Source organism: Anomaloglossus baeobatrachus, chromosome 2 (genome assembly GCF_048569485.1).
Source record: "Anomaloglossus baeobatrachus isolate aAnoBae1 chromosome 2, aAnoBae1.hap1, whole genome shotgun sequence".
NCBI classification, from domain to species: Eukaryota; Metazoa; Chordata; class Amphibia; order Anura; family Aromobatidae; genus Anomaloglossus; species Anomaloglossus baeobatrachus.
Window position 1 is genome coordinate 584,504,821 of NC_134354.1, and position 23,978 is coordinate 584,528,798.

Genomic DNA, 23,978 nt, shown 5'->3' on the forward strand with positions numbered 1-23,978 from the left:
TTTGGGGCTCCAAGAACCGCCCTTGCATTGATATAAATGGTTATTTATGGTTATTTATGTGTTATGATGTTTGTTAATAAACCGGGCCGATTTGGCCAATTTATCCAAAATAATGGTGTTGCGTGTTTATTAGTGGGTGGGATAAATTGGTTATGGTTCGGTGTGAGCCAATGGTGGGGGGAAGCCTCTGCAGTAGGGCAGTCAAGAGTTTGTCTACTCTACTTCAAATAACCCCCTCTTTAATGCTGTCCAGAAAGTTCACACAGGGCATCTTTTGATGCATTTTTGGTGCATTTTTTACATCACAAAGATGCACCAAAATACATGCATTTCCTTCCCCAGCAAAGTCTAGGAGATATCTATTTTGCTGTCCACACTGGGCATCTTTTGTTGGCTGCATCTCGGCTGCGTTTTTGAAAATGCAGCATGGCAATTCTTTTTGCGTTTTTGCAGCGTTTTTGAGCCCTTCCAGGCAACAGATTTGACTTAAAAATGAATTGGGCAAAAACACTGTAAAAGCGCTACACGTTTTTGCCGCGGTGCGGTTTTGGTGCGTTTTTACTGTATTTTTGATGCAGTCAAGATGCACTGGCAAAAAGATGCCACATGTGAACATAGCCAAATAGTTTAATCCAAGAAAAGTGTGAATGCTGGAGATCATCAGCCACTGGTAGGCTGCAGTGCTCACACACGAGCGCTGGCAGACACAGTGCGACATCTCTGGAATGACGTCAGTTTGGGAAGTGAGTATATGGTGTCTTTATTTTACATGGGACACTGTTGTTGCATTTAAGACAATGTTGTCTAAGTACATCCCCTTTAATGCTATTGGTGCAGACAAGGGTCTGTAAAAGTTACTATCGTGCATTTATGGAATGATTTATATAACAGAGTGAGGTATCTGGCCAGTAACATTTTGGCTAGTCTGAGTTTTTTGCTCTTTATCTTCATAAAAAAATTGAGATTCGCTTTGTGATGCAATTTGCCAGTAACTCATCAATGTCAGTTTTATTCAGTGAAGATTCTAACATAATGACGTATGCACGTCCGTGTCTGAGAATTAAATACATTTTTTGCAACTAATATGACTGCACTTCTTAATAATAGCAATCATAATATTTATTCACTTACATAGCACCGTTAGTGCCACAGCCCTTTCCACACACTGTCCCCATTGGGGCTCACAATCTAAGGGGTACTTTGCACGCTGCAACATCACTACTGCGATATCGTCGGGGTCAAATCGAAAGTGACTCACATCCGGCGCCGGTAACGACGTCGCAACGTGTAAAGCCTAGATGCGCCGATAAACGATCGCAAAAACGTCGAAAATCAGTGATCTGTGTAGCGTCGGTCATTTTCATAATGTCGCACCAGTAGGAGATACGATGTTGTGCCTCATTCCTGCGGCAGCACACATCGCTGTGTGTGAAGCCGCAGGAGCGAGGAACATCTCTTTACCTGCCTCCAATGGCTATGCGGAAGGAAGGAGGTGGGCAGGATGTTTGCATCCCGCTCATCTCCGCCTCTCCGCTTCTATTGGCCGCCTGCCGCCGCATGATCCGCCCCCATAGGAAGGAGGCGGGTCGCCGGCCAGAGCAACGTCGCAGGGCAGGTAAGTGCGTGTGAAGCTGCCGTAGCGATAATGTTCACTACGGCAGCTATCACAAGATATCACATGCGCGACGGGGGCGGGTACTATCGCACTCGGCATTGCTAGCCAATGCTAGCGATGTCGCAATGTGCAAAGTACCCCTAAGTTCCCTATTAGTGATGTCTTTGAAGTGTGGGAGGAAACCAGAGTACCCAAAGGAAACCCACGCAAACATGGGGAGAACATACAAACTCCTTACAGATATTGTCCTTGGGGGGATATGAACCCAGGACCTCAGTGCTGCAAGACTGCAGTGCTAACTACTGAGCCACTGTGCTTTGCATCCTTAGCTATTGCCACTAGACCATAGCAGAAAAATGTCAGTTTCCCTGTAAGGCTGGGGACACACGAGCGTATGGCATCCGATGCAAGAGGATCGGATGCGATATGCTAATGACCCTCGGCTCTTGCTGTGCTGCGAACGTAGCCGAGTGTCATTAAACTGTGATCCAATCCAATCGGATCACAGTTGTGGAGGAGAGGGAAAGATTAATCTCCCCAGCTCCTCCATTATCAGCTGATGTGATTATCGCACTGCACTCCGGTGTCATCCGAGTGCAATGCGATGTTTCTCTCACCCCTATAGACTTGAATGGGTGCAAGTGAAACATAACGCATTTGTGGCGCCCCTGGAGCTTCCGTCGCCACAGGAACATTGCACCCCAGCCAGAGGCGTAATGTCCCATCCTGGGTAAGGAAGGGAGTAAACGCCGGTCCACAGGCAAATTTGCACTACACCCATTGTTAGGCACACACAGGGACCAGGAACAGTGGCAGCAACCCCCCCAGGCTGCATGCTGGGGGGCCGTAAGACCCATCCCTGCTCCCATAGGGTGGGAGCTTAGCAACAGGGAGGTGGGAGGAGCCAACAGCTAGTGTTAGAGTAGAAGCAGGAATCAGTTAGTTTCAGTTTACCTCAGGGAGTGAGAGAGTGAAGACGGTGAGGAGAAGGAGAAGGAGGTAGTTACCTCAAGAAAAGTCTGAAGAGAGCTGAGTTCCTGGTGAAGAACCTGGGGCCCGGCTAGGCCCAGGTGACACCACAGCAGAGAAATACAGAAGGGATTCCAGGGCCACTGCAAAGCTTTCAAGCTGGTGGCCTGTTCCACAAAGTCATTCGGTGGAGGGATCAAGCTGCACACAGGGGACAGTCCCTGGAAACTGGAGGAAGAGAAGTCAATTCCAAAAACGAAAACCGAGGCCCAGGGTGGTTGCAAGCCCCCAGAGCCACAGCCCACTGCAGAACCTCTGGGAAGAGGGTAAAGTTCCAGCTAGGCAAGCCCTCCTTTCCAGAGGCTGTAGTGGAGGCCAAGCCAGGTTCATCCAGCAAAGGCAAGGCTCAGAAGTCAGCTGAAGAGAGGAACACAATAGAGGGGTGCACCGGCTTTTGTTCCCAGATCTACCCGGGATCGGCAGAGGTCCCTGACAGTGGGTTCCAGCAGTCTAAAGGCACCAGTGTGCTTCAACCCAGGAACTGTGAGTAAACAACTTGAAACTGCACCCCCTGGTGTTGCCTCTGTTATTTCGCCTGCACTATATCACCACTGCATAGACTTTCATCATTGCATAGACTTCCATCACTACATCGACACTTACAAGCACCAACTGTTGCCCTGGGGCACCGCTCCACCTGTGGGGAGCAGGACCATCCAAGCTGCCATTCAACCAGCCCTGGAGGCCTCATACAGCAGCGATGGCTTAATAGCCGCAAACCACAGATGGCGTCACGAATATAAACAATAATCACCCCCACTGAAGCCGTATTAATTGACTCCCGCCAGGGTCACGGAGTCAGACCCCGTCACCACTGACGACCCCCGGACTAGTCCGGCCCGGCACCGGGTTTCCCATAGCCCTGGGGTGGGCGAGTCAACTTTGGCGTCACGAACAGGACAACGTGCCCGGCCACACCGGGTACTGTGCGTCTTGCTGAACTGAAAGAACTGTGTTTTATTGTGTAAAAACTGCCGCCATTGAGAACGCTGAGCGCGGGAAAAAAGTGGCGTGCCAGAGAAAAGGGTGCGAAGCTAAGCCCCGCCCCCTCGCTGCTCAGAGGAAGAATTGAAAAAATGGCGCAGAGAGAGACTGAATGTCTGGCCGAGTGACCTGAGATGCCAGACAGGAACACTGCCAGCATGTACTTGGTAGTGGGTGGAGGAATGCCATCGGGAGGTGCCCTGGAGGCACAGCAGGCACCCTACCTGGACTTCCTGGCCGAGTGGGTGAAGCGGCTGGAGCAGCGAGCGGCTGAAGAGGAGGTGACCGAGCTGGGGCGTGCGCCAGAGAACCAGGCAGTGTCCAGCGTCATGGAGAGTGAAGTGCCTTCAGCCGCCACGGAGTCCGGTAAGGGAGACGTCGGCACCACCCAGCAGAGCCCGGACCACCTAGTGGGGCCCCTTCCCAGCCCTCCTGCGCGAGCACCTGGTGCTGCATCGCCCTGCTTGGAGAGGGATGCAACCCCGGTCGCATCACCCCGTGAAGATGCAGTCCCGGGGGTGCCTTGCTGCAGCAGCCCCACCACAGTCAGCTCCCGAGACCAGCAGACGCAGACTGTGCTGACCGCTGTCTACCTGCTGCCAGGTGGGGAGCCGGAGAAGAATCCCTACATGTAAAGAAGAAGAAGAATTACAAGAACTGTAAATAGCCCCTGTATGTTTGCCCCCTTCTGCTGTTCGAAGAATGTCACCTACCTGCCCCAAGTCCCCCCTTTTCACCCTTGTTCTTTTCGAAGATGTCACTTCCCTGGCCCCCTTCCCACTCCTGCAAGAATGTGTAACCATGCCATTGGACTTTGAGTGGCTAGTCTGTCCGTGTGTGCATTTATACCAGTGCATTGGACTGTAAAGTGCACAAAAAGACTTTAAAGTTATTTTGATTTCCTGCAACATTCAAGTATATGCACCTCCCATAAAGGGAAGAAAAAGTTTTACTGTTTTAATATTTTATGCATACAAAAATGTTTTTTCAGTTTCTTCCACTTTTCTTGTTGTTTCAGCCCGCGGACGTGCTGGGATTCGCTGTGGGGGAGTGTGGCGCCCCTGAGGCTTCCGTCGCCACAGGAACATTGCACCCCAGCCAGAGGCGTAATGTCCCATCCTGGGTAAGGAAGGGAGTAAACGCCGGTCCACAGGCAAATTTGCACTACACCCATTGTTAGGCACACCCAGGGACCAGGGACAGTGGCAGCAACCCCCCCAGGCTGCATGCTGGGGGGCCGTAAGACCCATCCCTGCTCCCATAGGGTGGGAGCTTAGCAACAGGGAAGTGGGAGGAGCCAACAGCTAGTGTTAGAGTAGAAGCAGGAATCAGTTAGTTTCAGTTTACCTCAGGGAGTGAGAGAGTGAAGACGGTGAGGAGAAAGAGAAGGAGGTAGTTACCTCAAGAAAAGTCTGAAGAGAGTTGAGTTCCTGGTAAAGACCCTGGGGCCCGGCTAGGCCCAGGTGACACCACAGCAGAGAAATACAGAAGGGATTCCAGGGCCACTGCAAAGCTTTCAAGCTGGTGGCCTGTTCCACAAAGTCATTCGGTGGAGGGATCAAGATGCACACAGGGGACGATCCCTGGAAACTGGAGGAAGAGAAGTCAATTCCAAAAGTGAAAACCGAGGCCCAGGGTGGTTGCAAGCCCCCAGGGCCACAGTCCACTGCAGAACCTCTGGGAAGAGGGTAAAGTTCCAGCTAGGCAAGCCCTCCTTTCCGGAGGCTGTAGTGGAGGCCAAGCCAGGTTCATCCAGCAAAGGCAAGGCTCAGAAGTCAGCTGAAGAGAGGAACACAATAGAGGGGTGCACCGGCTTTTGTTCCCAGATCTACCCGGGATCGGCAGAGGTCCCTGACAGTGGGTTCCAGCAGTCTAAAGGCACCAGTGTGCTTCAACCCAGGAACTGTGAGTAAACAACTTGAAACTGCACCCCCTGGTGTTGCCTCTGTTATTTCGCCTGCACTATATCACCACTGCATAGACTTCCATCATTGCATAGACTTCCATCACTACATCGACACTTACAAGCACCAACTGTTGCCCTGGGGCACCGCTCCACCTGTGGGGAGCAGGACCATCCAAGCTGCTATTCAACCAGCCCTGGAGGCCTCATACAGCAGCGGTGGCTTAATAGCCGCAAACCACAGGTGGCGTCACGAATATAAACAATAATCACCCCCACTGAAGCCGTATTAATTGACTCCCGCCAGGGTCACGGAGTCAGACCCCGTCACCACTGACGACTCCCGGACTAGTCCGGCCCGGCACCGGGTGTCCCATAGCCCTGCGGTGGGCGAGTCACATTCAACCCGCGGCATGCTGCGATTGTTTTCTCAGTCCAATTAGGGCTGAGAAAAAAAATTGCAGATGGGACCAGCCCCATAGAGTAACATGGGTCAGAGTGGTATGCGATTTTTTTATTGCACTCCACTCGGCCCGTTTTTCTCGCCGTGTGTCCTAGCCCTAAGTATATTAAGCTTAAAGACCAAAATTTTAGCTCTAAATTGTACCTTACTTGCAATGTTAACCTTTGCATCTTTAGTGGAAATCCTGTAATTTTAGAGAACCATTGCTATGGCTTTACATGTCTGCACAGAAGAGACTGTACAATGTATTCCGTCACCTGTGTCCATTCCATTTGTGATACAACCTGTTTAGACTCTTAAATTGCTTTTTTGTGTAAATATTTATTTAAAGTAGGAAATGTCCTGGACACTCGTATACAATAACTTCCTCCCACCGGACTGAAGTGCTAGCAATCTTCCACACGGCGCGTCCTTATAAACAGGATGTTTTTCGGCGTGCAGGTGGTGGATGAGCTGGATGTTTCCTCTGTTACCATAGATGTTTAATTCATACACACTTGTGATAACACTGCTATTTTTATTGGAAATGAATGGGGATTTTTCTTGGCACCAGTGAGGATACATTTGGTTTTATCATCATGTTACGTTCTAATTGTCTCGTTATTTTCTTACAAATCTCTCAGCATCATTCGTTTTTTTTATCAATATGCAGTATGATACTTTACAGTAACATATATACAATATGAGAATTTTTATAAAGGAGTTACATTTGCACTAATTCTCCAATATACTTTTATTATCACAATTAATCCCCTTATGAACAAGAAAAATCCTTTTGTAGAGCAAGGCTAATGACCTGTGACACTGTCAGTGGGATCTTGGCTGCCCGTTTAGGTAACCTGTAGTGATGAGCGAGTACTAAAAAGCTCGGGTGCTCGAGGCTCGGGCCGAGCATCCCAAGATACTCGTGTACTCGGCCCGAGCACCGAGCCCAATGTTATCCTATGGGAGACCCGAGTATTTTTGTGAAATGACCACCGGCAGCATGTAGAAACCATAAAACTGTAAATTAAAAAAAAAAACGTGCGTGTGTGTGTAAGCGTGCATATATATATACACGCGGAGTGGAGTGCGGGAGGGGCCGTAGCTGAGCGGGGAAGTGTCGGGCTAAAGGCACGGTCATTCTGTGAGGGCCGGCCAATCACTGCAATTCCACAAGTAACAGGGCTGTGGCATTGCGGTCTGCCAGCCAATCCCTGCATGAGGGCTGGCTCTCAAAAGAGCGCCAACATGAAGACCACGAGTACAGCACGAGTATCGCGAGATTACTCGGTACCCGCCGAGTAGCCCGAGTACAGTGATACTCGTGCGAGTACCGAGTAGTGACAAGCATACTCGCTCAACACTAGTAACCTGTATTCTAGTTATACCACTTTTTCTATTGGGGCCTGACCAGACTGACTTAGATAATGCCCCTCACTCACAAGATGGACCAAAGTGCAAAATTAAAAATATTTCTCATCTTTACTTTTTTTTTTTGCCTGTGGCGTCCATATTAACTTATATTGCTAAACTGGAGATTACTGCAGCCACAAAGAGGACTTTGCAGAACGCTGCTCCTCGCCAACAACTAGGGGGCGTCTCAGTGGTGAGGCCAGGCTCTGGGTCTGCGTGGTCTATCTACACCACTGGAGACACCGATAGTTGTAAAACAGTCTGTATCTTGTGATGTGGCACAGAGAAGCCACAGGCTTTAACCACAGCTCTTTCGTTCTGGAGGAAAAGTAATGAATTAATGCATTTTGTAGGATCCAAGAAAATTGCTCAGAAAAAAGGGACCTTGTTTATCCAAGAAAAGCCGGCATTTTACCTTACAGTGGGATTTAGAGGAGCAGGTTGTGTCTGATATTGCAGCTCAGCCCCATTCACCTGCAGTATCGGGCACAACCTATATACATGTGGGGCACTGTTTCTGCAAGAAAGCAGCTATGTTTTTACTACTTCACATTTCCAGAAGTCAGTAATCATTCGCTAGAACTGACCCAGCAGCAATTCAATGGCAAAAAAATTTTGTAAACATGACTTTCTTGTCTGTTTTGAAAAAATAGATTTTTACCTGATCTGGTTTTTGTTTGTTTGTTTGTTTGTTTTTTTTAACATGGGGGGGTCTATGGAAAACAGATCCGATAACTGACTGCTGTTTATCCATTTCTTATGTACCGTCCCGGGGCTCGGCCGCATCCAAGACACTCGGATCTGGGTTCATCGGTGGGTGGCTCGAGCGCCTCCGGACTCGGGGGTCACGTCGTTCTGAAGGGAGGCTGGCGCTACATGAGGGGTTTTGGTGGGGAGGTTCACGGCTGGAGCGGAGGTTTTGGGTTTAAGTTTGTGACGCCACCCAAGGGTCGTGGTGAGTGTGGATACCACCGCTGCCGTTGACTAGGCTCCCGGGGACGGTGTTGCACAGCTAGGTGTTGACCCCTCCATGGGTAGGTGGTTGATGGTCCCAGGGCCCGGTTGTTGGGGATTAGGATGTGGGGGGGGTGCGGGCACGTTGGCGCGATGCGGGGCGGTGCGCGGCCCAAGGGCACTGTTGTACTCACTATGACAGATACACCGGATTCTCTGGTAAACCAAAGGTGGTCGGTGCCCGTAGCCGGCTGCGTCTGGTCCCCCACCCGGTTTGGTGGTTCCCGCTTTTCTCCTGAACCTCGTTTTGTAGATTTTGACTGCCTGCGCTTCCGCGACGGGAGTCCGCTCCCCGGCTTTGTGTGTGTGTCGAGAGAGCCCGTTTGCCCACAGACGCTGGCCCATGGGATCTCTCTGCCTGAGCGGTGGCTTTCTATCCCCCTCGTTGGGCTGTTGTCTTCAGTCGGGACTTGGGTGGGAAAGAACCTTAAGTCCAGACCCCAATCAGTGAATTTGACTTGGTCCAGTGGTTTCTGGGCCTCGTTCTGGGTCTGAGCACGCCTCCTGGTGCTCCGGTTTCCAGTTGGTTCCCCGGTTCGGTACCGGCGGGCCACTACCCTGTCCCGGTCCCTTACGGTTCCACCAGCCATCTTCCCAGCTCCTGCAGGCGGCAACCACCGTCTGCCTCCTGGCCACAGGGTATCCGGGCTACGACCCAGATTCCCGACAGACATTTCTCCTACTCGACTATTCCCCTCTCCTCCCTAACTTCAACTTCTTGTTTTTCCTACCTCAGGCTATCCAAACTCCTCAGTGGGCGTGGCCAACCACCTGGCCCCGCCCCCGGGTGTGAACGTCAAAGTGTGAGAGGGGTGACTCAGGGTTTTTAGGTTGGCTGCTGTTACCTTTTTAGGGGACTGGTATTTGTGCAAGGGCCTGTTTGTGACTACATGGCTAGTCCAGGGCGTCACACTTACATTTGCGGTTTATTCCTACTGACACAGTTTCTGCTGAAGAATATCCAGGAAATTTGTGACTGCTGATAACTCTGATATTTACCTGCCTTTGTGGTGCTTGTAGGATGGACTGACTTTCATGTGTCCCTTATTCCATCTGATCCCCCCTGCTGTGTAGAGACTCATGGTGGCTATACTATCTACTCTCTGAAACTTGCTAAAGACACTGCTAGAAAATATCCCTAATAATATTGCTGGCAGCAGCCACTAGAAGAAGCGAGCTGCATGAGTTCTCCTATGTCTCCACTTGGCATCTGTGATGAATGTTGTTTGCTCCCCCTAGTTGAGTGTGATTGCAGCCAGAAATGATTGAATTTTGCCACAATGTGATTGCAGGTATAGCCTGCTGGCACTTTTTTGGGCACTCCAGTTTCACTGTTAGGCTGGGGCCACACGAGCATTACTGCAAGTGCATCGCATGACGCTCTGCTGGAGTGTAGGCCGAGTGTCTTGCCACTGTGATGCGATCCTGCGATCAGATCACAGCTGCGGAGAAGGAGAAACTAATCTCCCTGTCTCTTTCATTGTCCGCTGATGCGTATATCACACTACACTCCGCTGTAGGCCCCCTTCACACGTCCGTGATACACGTGCGTGTTTGGTCCGTTTCCGTATATACCGGAGACACGGCCAAATGTGCACCAATGTTATTTAATGTTTGAGGACACATGTGCGTTTTTCATTAAGGTCCGTGGGTCCGTGTGCGTGCTATGTTTGTGTCTCCATTTTGCACGGAAGCATGTCTTTTTTCAGCACGCAGCACGGACCCAATGAAAGTCAATGGGTCTGTGCGCACGTCTGAGTGACACGGACGCATCTCTGTTTGCTCCCTGTACGTTTTTTGCTTTTTTCATCTGATGTCGGTCCTTTTTCTTTTTCTGTTTCATTCTCTCCCTCAGTCCGTCGGTCGGTTGGTCTCTCTCTATGTCTGTCGGTCGGTCTCTCTGTCTTATATGTCCCTCTCGCTGTCTGTCGGTCAGTTTCCCCCCCTCTCATACTCACCGTTCTCCGATCTCCAGCGCGGCACTGCTTGGCTGTTAACTAAACTCCGGCGGCTTTTCCTCTTTTGAAAAAGCCGGCCGCTCATTAAACAATCTCGTATTCCCTGCTTTCCCCACCCACCGGCAAATATGATTGGTGGCAGTGAGACAGATAAAGCCATACGGCTGCAGGCTGGTATTCTCAGGATGGGGAGCCCCACGTTATGGGGAGCCCCCCAGCCTAACAATATCAGTCAGCAGCCGCCCAGAATTGCCGCATACATTAGATGCGACAGTTCTGGAACTGTACCCGGCTCTTCCCGATTTGCCCTGGTGCGTTGGCAAATCGGGGTAATAAGGAGTTATTGGCAGCCCATAGCTGCCAATAAGTCCTAGATTAATCATGTCAGGCGTCTCCACGAGATACCTTCCATGATTAATCTGTAAGTTACAGTAAATAAACACACACACACCTGAAAAATTCATGTATTAGAAATAAAAAACACTAACAAATTCCCTGGTTCAACAATTTAATAAGCCCCAAAAAGCCCTCCATGTCCGGCATAATCCAGGATGCTGCAGCGTCGCTTCCAGCTCTGCTGCATGGAGGTGACCGGAGCTGCAGCAGACACCGCCGCTCCTGTCACCTCCACGCAGCAAATGAAGACAGCCGCGCGATCAGCTGAGCTGTCACTGAGGTTACCTGGATCCAGCGGTGGATGCAGCGGTGGCCGCGGGTAACCTCAGTAACCTCAGTGACAGCTCAGCTGATCACGCTACTCACCTCATTTGCTGCGTGGAGGTGACAGGAGCGGCGGTGTATTCTGCAGCTCCGGTCACCTCCATGCAGCAGAGCTGGAAGCGACGCTGGACCATCCTGGATTACGCCGGACATGGAGGGCTTTTTGGGGCTTATTAAATTGTTGAACCAGGGAATTTGTTAGTGTTTTTTATTTCTAATGAATGATTTTTTCAGGTGTGTGTGTGTTTATTTACTGTAACTTACAGATTAATCATGGAGGGTATCTCGTGGAGACGCCTGACATGATTAATCTAGGACTTATTGGCAGCTATGGGCTTCCAATAACTCCTTATTACCCCGATTTGCCAACGCACCAGGGCAAATCGGGAAGAGCCAGGTACAGTTCCAGAACTGTCGCATCTAATGTATGTGGCAATTCTGGGCGGCTGCTGACTGATATTGTTAGGCTGGGTGGCTCCCCATAACGTGGAGCTCCCCATCCTGAGAATACCAGCCTTCAGCCGTATGGCTTTATCTGGCTGGTATTAAAATTGGGGGGGACCGCACGCCGTTTTTTTAAATTATTTATTTATTTCTCTGCTCCATAGTGACACGCCCACCGGCAGCTGTGATTGGTTGCAGTTAGACAGCTGTCACTCAGCGTGTGGTCGTGTCTCACTGCAACCAATCATATTTGCCGGTGGGCGGGGAAAGCAGGGAATACGAGATTGTTTAATGAGCGGCCGGCTTTTTCAAAAGAGGAAAAGCCGCCGGAGTTTAGAGAACAGCTGTGCAGCGCCGCGCCGGAGATCGGGGAACGGTGAGTATGAGAGAGGGGTACTCCATTCAGTCACTCAGGGGATTAGCGGTCACCGGTGAGTCCGTCACGGGTGACCGCTAATCAGGATGCGGCACAGACAGAGCCGTGGTATGAGGATGAAGTCGGGTGAAGTTCACCCGAGTTCATTCTCAGCGTGCCACTCTGTCTGCTGTCAGCTGGCATGTATCAACGACATTTAACATCACACACAGACATTTCACACGGACAACACACACACACACGTCAGTTAAGTTTCACGTGCACACACAGCCATTACACACGCACACACGGTTAGCATACGCAGTTCACACAGATGCCACACGGACCATAAAAACGGACACAAAAATGGAAAACGGACCCGAAAAACGGACGTAACACACGTGCGTGTTTTTTCACGGACGTGTGAAGGGGGCCGTAATGTGAGTGCAGTAAGATGTTTCTATCGCACCCATAGACTTGTATGGGTGCGAGAGAAAATTAATCGGATTCCACCCGCAGCATGCTGCAATTGTTTTCTCGGTCCGTTTAGGACTGAGAAAAAAAATCGCTCATTGGACCTGCCACATAGAGTAGCATGGGTCATGGTGGAGTGCGATTTTTTTTTTTTTATCGCATTCCACTCGTTCCCTTTTACTCGCCGTGTGTCCTTAGCCTTAAAGGAAACCTGCTAGTTGATACATTCTGCTCAGTCCATGGGGCCTACATGCGCACGTGGGAAGAGACTTGTAAATTCACCTGTCCAAATAGTCTACAGCACAGCTCGGTCCCTGTCCGGCTACTAATGTATGTGTTTCTCTGAAATGCCGCCGCGTTTAAAGTCAAACATACTGTACCTACCTCATATAATACAGCCTCTCTGCTGCCATTGTTCATAAGGTAGCATATTCCTGCAAGTATTGTTCATTTGGGTCTCTACTAGTAATCTGTTTACCCTTCTGACACTGTTAATGGACCACCTTGCTGTTATGTTTATGTGGGGCACTCTGCTGGCACTGGTTATGAGGGAGCATTTTGCTGGTAGTATTGTTGTTTGGTGCAATCTACTTGAATTTTAAAGGGTAACTGTCCTGATACTGTTAATGGGGCACTCTGCTGTCATTTATATGGGGCATGTTTGTGAGGGAGTGTTTTGTTGCTAATATTTTTAATTGGAGGCAATCAGCTGTAGGATTGCATATTTCGACAACACTAGTAGTGTTGTTTATTTGGGCACTCTGTTAATGGGGAACTACTGACACTTAATCGGACACTCTACTTATACTGTTAATAGGGTACTCTACAGACACTGTTAATGGGACACTCTACTGACAGTTAATGAGGCACTCTACATGCACTGTTAATGGGCCACTCTACTGACACTGGTAATTGGGCACTCTACTGACACTGTTAGTGGGGCACTCTTCAGGCATTGTTAATAGGACACTCTACTGACACTGCTATTGGGGCACTCTACAGGCTCTGTTAATGGGGAATTCTATATGCACTATTAATGGGACACTCTACCGACAATGTTATTGGGACACTCTCCTGACACTGTTAACGGGGCACTCTACTAACTGTTATTGGGGCACTGTACAGTGATTGTTAGTGAGGCACTGTACTGAAACTATTAATAGGGCACTCTTTTGACAATGTTAATGGGGAGCTCTATAGGCACTGTTAATGGGCACTCTACTGACACTGGCAATTGGGCACTCTACTGTCACTATTAGTGGGGCACTCCTCAGGCATTCTTAATGGGGTTCTCTACTGACACTATTAATGAGATACGTTGTGGTTATTAAAGTCATTGTTTAAGTTGCACACTACTAGCACTGTTTGGGAGTGAGTATTTGCTGGTAGTACTGCTAGTTGTATTGCTTTTTCTTATTTTAAGAAGTGTTTTGGCCTTTTCTCCTTACTTCTATTGCTAAAATGAACCTGTCAGGTACAATTTGCACCCAGAACCATGAGCAATTCTGGGTGCGTATTTTTAATCCCTGCCTAACTGTCCCTGTATCTAGTAGCATAGATAAAATGATCTTTAGAAAAAGTATTTCTAAAGATCTTTTATCATATGCTAACGAAGCCAGGGATTAGTCGCAAGGGCGTTAGTTCCCTTGACTAGTCGGCCCCTTTAGCATGTAAGCACAGCCCTGTGGGCATACAAACATGCTAAAAAGTGCTCAGCATCAGAGGCATGGTCGCTCTCACCTCTCTGCTGCCACCATCCCCGACGCAGGATTTTGATCAGTGCGCACAATCAGAAGTCCCGGACTTCCAGTTATGCGTACTATGAAGCCGGGTGTACACGTCCCTGCTTCAAACTGGTGTAGCGCATGTGACCGGAAGTCCAAGGATGTTCTGATTGTGCGCAATGAGCTGAAAACCAGCGGTGGCAGCAGAGGTGAGAGCGACCATGCCTCTGACTCTGCGCGTTCATTATCATGTTAGCACGCCCACAGGAGCGTGCTTACATGCTAAATGGGCCGACTAGCCAAGTGATATAACATCCTTGTGACTAGTCCCTGGCCTTATTAGCATATTATAAAGAATCTTTAGAAAAACTTTTTATAAAGATCTCTTTCTCTATACTAGTGTATACGGGGACGGTTAGGCAGGGATTAGAAATATGCACCTAGAACTGCTCATGGTTCTGGGTACATATTGCACCTGACAAGTTCCCTTCAACCCTAGAACGCATACCTGGAGCCTCGCAGGCCTGCTAGGTTACTTGTTTTCTATGGTTGATTTCTATGCTTGCGCGTTCTAGGGTTAAGCTGTGATCCTCTCACTAAAAATATTGACCCCAAAATGGCTGCTGCCCTGCATTCCCTGCCTCAGTTTTTATACAGGTTATGTGAGGCTGTGCTATGATGTGCTATACTAGGTGATCTGATAGCTTCAGGACTATATTGTGAAGCCTATTGTCACGCTCCCGGGATCCCGGCGCCGCCTGTCACTCACCGCTCCGGTCCCCGGTCCCTCTGTCCGCGGCTGCTCCTCTCGCTCCCCCTCCTGTGCGTCCTCCATGCCTCCCATCCGCCGCTCCCGGACTCTGTGCCTGGCACCCTGCATCTCCTCCACTTCCCTCTCTGCTTCCTGCACTGGTCTCCGGCACTCGGGCCTCGCGCATGCACATTAGGGCGCGGGCGCGCTCACTCACCTCTTCTTAAAGGGCCAGCGTCACTGGAACAGGATATGGCGGATTACAGGTACAGGGTATATAAGACTTCCTTTTCCATATGGGCGGTGCCTGTTCAATGTGTTCTTGTAGCTAGATGTGCAGGTCTCTCTGTGCTTTGTACCCAGGTTAACCCTGTCTCTTCCGCAGTGTCTGTCTGCCGTCCTGAGTGTGTCCAGCTTGCCGGTGTCCCAGGAGTTGCCCCGGTGACTATCAGCTGTGGATCCCATTATCTTCCGTCAGCCTGTACCCGTCACCGATCCTGCATTCCACCTGGTTACTTCAGCCTAAACGTCTCGCTGGACCTGGACCCCGTCTCCCGGTTCCAGTCACCCGTCCTGCATACGGTTCCCGTTGACCTTAGCCATATCCCTTACAGACTTCTGAAGGACACGAAACCCGAACTCACTTGTGTCCCGGCTTCTGTGCATCTAAGCCCTCTGGGGAGGCCGCCAGCCAGTCCCTGTATAGGGGTTCGCTCCTGGTTGTCTCTCTGGGGGAGTCCGGTGCATGGTCCCGTGGATCCACCTCTGGACTGAACGTTACAACTATGTGGTCACATAAGGCGTCATTGGAGTCTTCTCTGACTGATGCAATCTTCTGCAATGGGTAAAATAGCGTCAAACATCACATCGCAGATTTTTCAAATATCCAGCAAGTTTGCTTCGATATGAGAAAAAATCCTATGTATTTGCTCATCTCTAGAGCTAACTGCTGATTTACTAATACACAGCTAATAAGCCATTTGCCGTATTCGCATTTCCACTTATTTTTTTATTTCCAGTTCTCTTTTCTGCTTAGGGAGGTGAAAATATTGGGCACGGAGAGACAAAGTCCCTGGATGAAGCCCATTTGTCTACATCAGTGAGCTCCATTTTTTCTCGTTAGAAACACACATTTTTGTACAAATAAAAATCATCCATCTAGTGTAATATCCCGGATCCCTGACACCAGTCCTATTACAGAAATGAACCCGCGTCTGTAATGGTGATAATCTTTCTTTACTCTAATAGCAGTTAAAGGGAAATGTGTGACGTTTATGCCCTTGACTCCAGCAGCTCGGTTTATTATACATGTAGCAGAGCTGAATCCGTCATGCAACTGTCTCTGTAGTGCATCACAATAACACCCGGAGATAATGCAGTACATATAATGCAGCTCTATATATAGGCCCAAATAACACATAGAAAGGGATACAATAATCTCAGCTCTGCTACATCCGCACAGTTCAATAATAGCAATCTACCATGGGCCTTTATATTTTAACCCTTTGTATTCTATCGATAAAGCATTGTTACTTCTCTCGCACATCTTGAAGGTTGTTTATAGTATTCCTATTGACAGCTGGCTAATAATCTACTGTCTAATCAAGGTTTGGTGTAACTAATTATCACCCCGGCATACATGCATTAGCTCACCATGAAAAACTACCACTGCGTTTCCTTTGCCCTATTTGCCATATGTTCATTATTTTATAGAAACATCTGACAAGGAAAGAAATGCGGTTTGTTGACTTCAAACAAAGCACAAAGCATGGTGAGTGCATTCCCAACAGTAATGGCAGCGCGGAAAACAGAGATTACTGCCAACTGCCCTTAATGTACAGTGTGCGAAGAAAAAAGTACATGTGTACAGATATAGAGTAGTAGATATAGCTAGCTAGGCAGACAGACAGACAGACAGGAAGACAGATGGATAGATAAATAGACAGATGGATAAATAGAGGGATAAATGGATAGATAGATAGATAGATAGATAGATAGATAGATAGATAGATAGACAGACAGACAGACAGACAGACAGACAGATAGATAGATAGATAGATAGATAGATAGATAGATAGATAGACAGATAGATAGATAGACAGATAGATAGATATGGATGGATGGTCAGATAGACAGACAAATAATAGACAGATAGATGGAATGGATGGATGGATTGATAGACAGATAGACAGATGGATAGATAGACAGATAGCTAGCTAGATAGATAGATAATAGATAAACAGATAATAGATAGACAGATGGATAGATAGATACATGATAGATGGATAGACAGACAGACAAACAGACAGACGGATAGATAGATAGATAGATAGATACATGATAGATGGATAGACAGACAGATGGATAGATAGAAAGATAGATAGATAGCCAGACAGACAAATAGACAGACGGATAGATTTATAGATAGATAGATGGATAGACAGACAGACAAATAGATAAATAGATAGATGATAGATAGCTAGATGGATAGACAGACAGAAAGAAAGATAGATAGATAGATGGATAGATAGATGGATAGACAGACGGACAAATAGATAGATAGATAGATAGATACAGTGCCTACAAGTAGAATTCAACCCCCTGCAGATTTAGCAGGTTTACACATTTGGAATTAACTTGGCATTGTGACATTTGGACTGTAGATCAGCCTGGAAGTGTGAAATGCACTGCAGCAAAAAAGAATGTTATTTCTTTTTTTTTTTTTTTTTTAAATTGTGAAAAGTTTATTCAGAGGCTCATTTATTATTCAACCCCTCAAACCACCAGAATTCTGTTTGGTTCCCCTAAAGTATTAAGAAGTATTTCAGGCACAAAGAACAATGAGCTTCACATGTTTGGATTAATTATCTCTTTTTACAGCCTTTTCTGACTAATTAAGACCCTCCCCATCTTGTGAACAGCACTCATACATGCTCAACATGGGAAAGACAAAGGAGCATTCCAAGGCCATCAGAGACAAGATCGTGGAGGGTCACAAGGCTGGCAAGGGATACAAAACCCTTTCGAAGGAGTTGGGCCTACCTGTCTCCACTGTTGGGAGCATCATCCGGAAGTGGAAGGTTTATGGAACTACTGTTAGCCTTCCACGGCCTGGACAGCCTTTGAAAGTTTCCTCCCGTGCCGAGGCCAGGCTTGTCCGAAGAGTCAAGGCTAACCCAAGGACAACAAGGAAGGAGCTCCGGGAAGATCTCATGGCAGTGGGGACATTGGTTTCAGTCAATACCATAAGTAACGTACTCCACCGCAATGGTCTCCGTTCCAGACGAGCCCGTAAGGTACCTTTACTTTCAAAGCGTCATGTCAAGGCTCATCTACAGTTTGCTCATGATCACTTGGAGGACTCTGAGACAGACTGGTTCAAGGTTCTCTGGTCTGATGAGACCAAGATCGAGATCTTTGGTGCCAACCACACACGTGACGTTTGGAGACTGGATGGTACTGCATACGACCCCAAGAATACCATCCCTACAGTCAAGCATGGTGGTTGCAGCATCATGCTGTGGGGCTGTTTCTCAGCCAAGGGGCCAGGCCATCTGGTCCGCATCCATGGGAAGATGGATAGCACGGCCTACCTGGAGATTTTGGCCAAAAACCTTTGCTCCTCCATCAAGGATCTTAAGATGGGTCGTCATTTCATCTTCCAACAAGACAACGACCCAAAGCACACAGCCAAGAAAACCAAGGCCTGGTTCAAGAGGGAAAAAATCAAGGTGTTGCAGTGGCCTAGTCAGTCTCCTGACCTTAACCCAATTGTAAACTTGTGGAAGGAGCTCAAGATTAAAGTCCACATGAGACACCCAAAGAACCTAGATAACTTGGAGAAGATCTGCATGGAGGAGTGGGCCAAGATAACTCCAGAGACCTGTGCCGGCCTGATCAGGTCTTATAAAAGACGATTATTAGCTGTAATTGCAAACAAGGGTTATTCCACAAAATATTAAACCTAGGGGTTGAATAATAATTGACCCACACTTTTATGTTCAAAATTTATTAAAATTTAACTGAGCAACATACCTTGTTGGTTTGTAAGATTTATGCATCTGTTAATAAATCCTGCTCTTGTTTCAAGTTTGCAGGCTCTAACTTATTTGCATCTTATCAAACCTGCTAAATCTGCAGGGGGTTGAATACTACTTGTAGGCACTGTAGATGGATAGACAGACACAAAGACAGACAGATGGATAGATGGATAGCAAACAGAAAGATATATAAATAGATAGATAGATGGATAGATAGATAGATAGATGCAAAGAAAAACAAAGCCTCTCAAGTCTAAAGGGGACTTTACACGCAACAACATTGCTACCGAGATGTCGTTGGGGTCACGGAATTTGTGACGAACATACGTCCTCGATAGCGACGTCGTTGCGTGTGAAACGTACGAGCGACCCCTAACGATCAAAATTCCTCACCTAATCATTGATCGTTGACACATCATTCATTTCCCAAATGTCGTTGCTGGTTCAGGACGCAGGTTGTTGGTCGTTCCTGAGGCAGCACCGTGTGACACCCCAGGAACGACGAAAAACACCGTACCCACGTTCCTTCGGCAACGAGGTGGGCGTGTCTTTCATGCGGCTGCTCTCCGCCCCTCTGCTTCTATTGGACGCCTGCCGTGTGACATCGCTGTGACGCCGCAAGAACCGCCCCCTTAGAAAAGAGGCTGTTCACCGGCCACAGCGATGTCACTAGGAAGGTAAGTCCGTGTGACGGGGCCTAGCGATATTGTGCGCCACGGGCAGTAATTTGCCCGTGACGCACAAACGACGGGGGCGGGTGCTTTCACGAGCAATATCGCTTGCGATGTCGCTGCGTTTAAAGCAGCCTTATGGAAATGTAAAATGCTAAATAACAGAATTCCATAACCAAAAGTTGACACTACGTACTACATCGCAGCTTTAAATAAAATAAATCTAAACAGATTTTTATTTGTCCATGTAAAATGCAGCATTTTGGCCCAGTGAGTAAATGCAAACATTAAACTGATGGCAGCTGAACCTGACGATATTGTTGGGACTGTTTGAGTCTAATGTGTATGGAAGCCTGCAAACCTTTCCCCAACAGATGATGTCAGGAAAAAGAAGGATATGATTTTTCCAATTTTTTGGACAGATGATCCTTTTGTTTCCAGGAGATAACAATTCTCTCCTAAAATATACAGAAGCGATAAGTAGAGCCGATCATTCTTGTGTATGCAGTAGTCTGGAGAGATATCTGTTGGCTGAACAATAGATAAATACAATAGATAGAATGACGGATCAACATATAGAAACATCTGACAAGGAAAGAAATAGAGATGTTAGATTAAATAGATATATCAGATAACTGATCTGGAGCTTCCACAGATGGAAACAGGCGCCAACTGAAATAACAACATAATTATAAAAGCATATCCAATGCCAATCAATAATATATTGATACATTGGCATTGCATTACTGCAATTTTGGAAAAAATGATATAGCTAATGTGAAAAAGCAATAAAAAGACATAGGGATTGAATTACTGCTTTATAAATATTGGCAAAAAGAGATTCTTAGTTTATGTATTAGCTAATCCATATGAGCCCGATAACCATGACAAGGTGATCTCATTATATTGGGAACCTAACTTTAAATTCCTCTATGTGCGATTAAAAATTTGCATTTTTGGGCAGATAGGTCCCTGGCTAAATAAGATGAGGGACAAACCCTGGCTATGGGGCGGAGTGCTAGGTCAGAACAAATGCACTACAACTGTATCAGAAAACTGACCAGCAGCATCCACAAATGTGAACAGGTGCCAACCGAAAAAACAACATTACTACAATAGCATATCCAGTGACACTCAATTATATACTACTTTGGAAATATTGGCAAAAATATTGGAAAAAATCTACCCAGGCACCCAGATATAATGAGATCACCTTGTCAAGGTTATCAGGTGCACATGGATTGGCCAATACATAAGCTAACAATCTCTTTTTGCCAACATTTCCAAAGCAGTAATGCAATGCCCATGTCTTTTTACTCTTTTTTTTCACATTAGCTATGTATTTTTTCCCTTTTTTCCAATACCCATAGCAAAATGCAATGCCAATGTTATTGAGTGCCACTGGATATGCTTTTGTAGATTAAATATATATGATAGATAGGTATGGAAAGAAAGAAGGAGAGAAAGAAAGTAAAAGAAAGAATGGAAAAAAGAGATAGAGAAAGAAAAAAATAGCAATAGAGAGAGAGAGAGAGAGAGATGGAAAGAAAGAAAGAAAGAAAGAAAAGAAAGAAAAGAAAGAAAGAAAAGAAAGAAAGACAGAGAAAGGAAGAAAGAAAGTACTTCCAATGTGATAGAACTCTTAGTTTTTTATTAGCATCCAAACACCCCATCCAACAATACAGAATCTTGTTTTCTTCTCAATGGCGCGCAGTTTACTGTGTCATTTAAAATGATTTTATGCGCTGGAGAATGTCAGCATCTGCTCCTCAGCCCATATACGATGTACTCAAACATTCTGCACCTTGGAAAGCTATGGGCAACCCTATCATTAAGGCTTTATGGCCATAAAGCAGCACTTGAGGATAAAAATATTAGATTGTGAACCCCACTGGGAACAGAGATGGATGTGAGTGATCATTTCTGTACAGCGCTGCAGAATATGTCGTCGCTATTTCAGTGACAAGGAGTAAATAAATCTAGTAAAGGGTGAAGATAATGCGCCATTACAGTTTTCCATCACTTCTGTTTCATATTATAGTAAAGGAATTGCATGAAATTCGCATATACTGTAATATACAGGGGGGAATTTATTAAGTTGCCTTCATGTTAATGGAAAGTGTCACAGTGTATAAGAACAATGAGGGCGGAATCCAAGAAGTTGTTACTTCCAATTTCTAAATGTAAAATCTTATATTCAAATTGAAATGTAATGTGTATGTAGAATTTGCTGCATTTCCCTTTAGAAGCCATGTGTTACATTATAAAATGTGACAAGATGTGATCTGTTCAGCTGTATCACTGTTCTCGCAACTGCTAAATGTATATTAATGTTTTTCATTGATGAAACCGACCTTTGTAGTGGAAGTGATTCTTCTAGCATGGCTTTGCCTTATGCATATCCTTTATTTTTTGTGAAAGATTAACAGAGAGTCACCGTGCTGTCTGTTTTCAAATCTATCATGCAGATGAGCTGTTAAAGCTACAGAAGAGCTGACTGCAGGCATTACTGTGCATACCAATGCCATCACTATATAGCAGGGCAGGCGTTCCTGGGGGAAGACTGCCACCATCTGGCACGATACAGCCTCGAAAATTCCTTCACAAAAGAAATTCACATTACAGAGGGACAAATGGATTCTAGGAGGGATGGATGGATAGACATACAACAGACAGATAGTTAGATAGATAGATGGATAGATAACAGATTGATAGAAAAGAAACAAAGAAAAAAATAAACTATATATAAGTAACCCTATTTAACACGATAGATAGTAAAACTGGGAAAGATCTATAGATAGATAAATAGATAAAAGAATACAGCTGCACTCTGTAAGCGCAAAGATGTATACAGACATTGAATTTATGACATTTGGACTGTATTACTTCTCTATTCTTCTTATTATTATTATTTAATATTATAGCACCATTTATTCCATGGCGCTTTACATATGAAAAGTGATATACATAATAGGGACAAGTACAATAATCATAAACAAAACAAGGCACAGACAAGTACAGGAGAAGAGAGGACCCTGCTCGTGAGGGCTCACAGTCTACAAGGGATGTAGATGTACGGCCGGAGCCGTGTTAAGTTCGTGACTCCACCCACGGGATGTGGTGAAGGTGGACACCACCGCTGCAGTTATGGGGCACCCGGGGGAGATGTTGGGCAGCAAGTTGTTAACCCTCCGTGGGCAGGGATGGTGGCCCCGGGACCCGTTGGGGGGATGTTTGGTGGTGCAGGGAGATGGGCGACCGGAGTGTGCTGTTGTACTCCCTATTCGTAAACACACGAGTCTCTGGTAAACCAAGGTGATGGTGGTCGGTGCCCGCAGCTGGCTGCGGTCTGGTCCCCCACCCGGCTGGTGGTCTCTGTCTTTCTCCCGCACCTGTGTTGGATGGTGGACTGCCTGTGCTTGCAACTTCAGGAGTCCGCTCTCGGCTTGTGGTTGCCTAAGGAGCCCTTTGCCCGCAGACGCTGGCCCGTGGGATCTCTGAGCCGTGGCCATTTATCCCCCTCGTTGGGCTGTTGCCTTCAGTCGGGACTTTGGGTGGGACAGGACCTGGCTGCAATCAGTTAATTATCTAGCCCCCAGTAGCTTCTAGACCTAGCTTCAGGGTCTGAGTACCCCCCTTCGTGCTCCGGTTTCCGAGTCGGTTCCCCGGGTCGGTACCGGTGGGCTACAACCCTGTCCTGGTCCACCTCGGTTCCACCGAGCCATCTCCCCGGCTCCTGCAGATGGAGACCGCCGTCTGCCTCCTAGCCAAAGGTACCAGGGCTCCTACCCCGGCACCTGTTCAGATTGGTTTCTCTCCTCTGCTGGAGCTGCACACAGCTCCAGCCCACACACCTCTCCAACTTGAACTCTCAAACTGAACTGAACTGTTTACTTTCCCGCCCAGGCTGTCTGTACTCCTCGGTGGGCGTCTTCCAACCGCCTGGGTCCACCCCCTGGTGTGTCCATCAAGCCCTGAGGGGGGTGACTAGGGTTTAAATGTTTGACTGTATGTTACCTATGGGGGACAGGTGTAATGCGGGGCCCTATTTGTGACTACCTGGCCGGGCCAAGGCGTCACAGAAGCACAATGACCCAGCTCTGTAATCAGAGAGTCAGTCCTTACTTTATGTTGGAATGCATACAAGTGTAAACAGATTCTTTTATCATATTATGCATGTTAATGCATTAACCTTTAATTACCTTATTTTATTGTTAGCACTCATTATCTATGCCGTATATGAATTACAGAAAAATGATTATGGTAAAATGATCACATTATTAGATGCAAAAGTTATAGCTGCACATCGGAAGTAGAGTCGGGGGTTTCTCGATATCTCAGGATTGATATTTTATCATGTATGTGAAGTTGGAGGACCTGAGAGATGAAATATGCGACAAGTGCTGTACAGTGACACAAATATTGTCTCAACACCAGT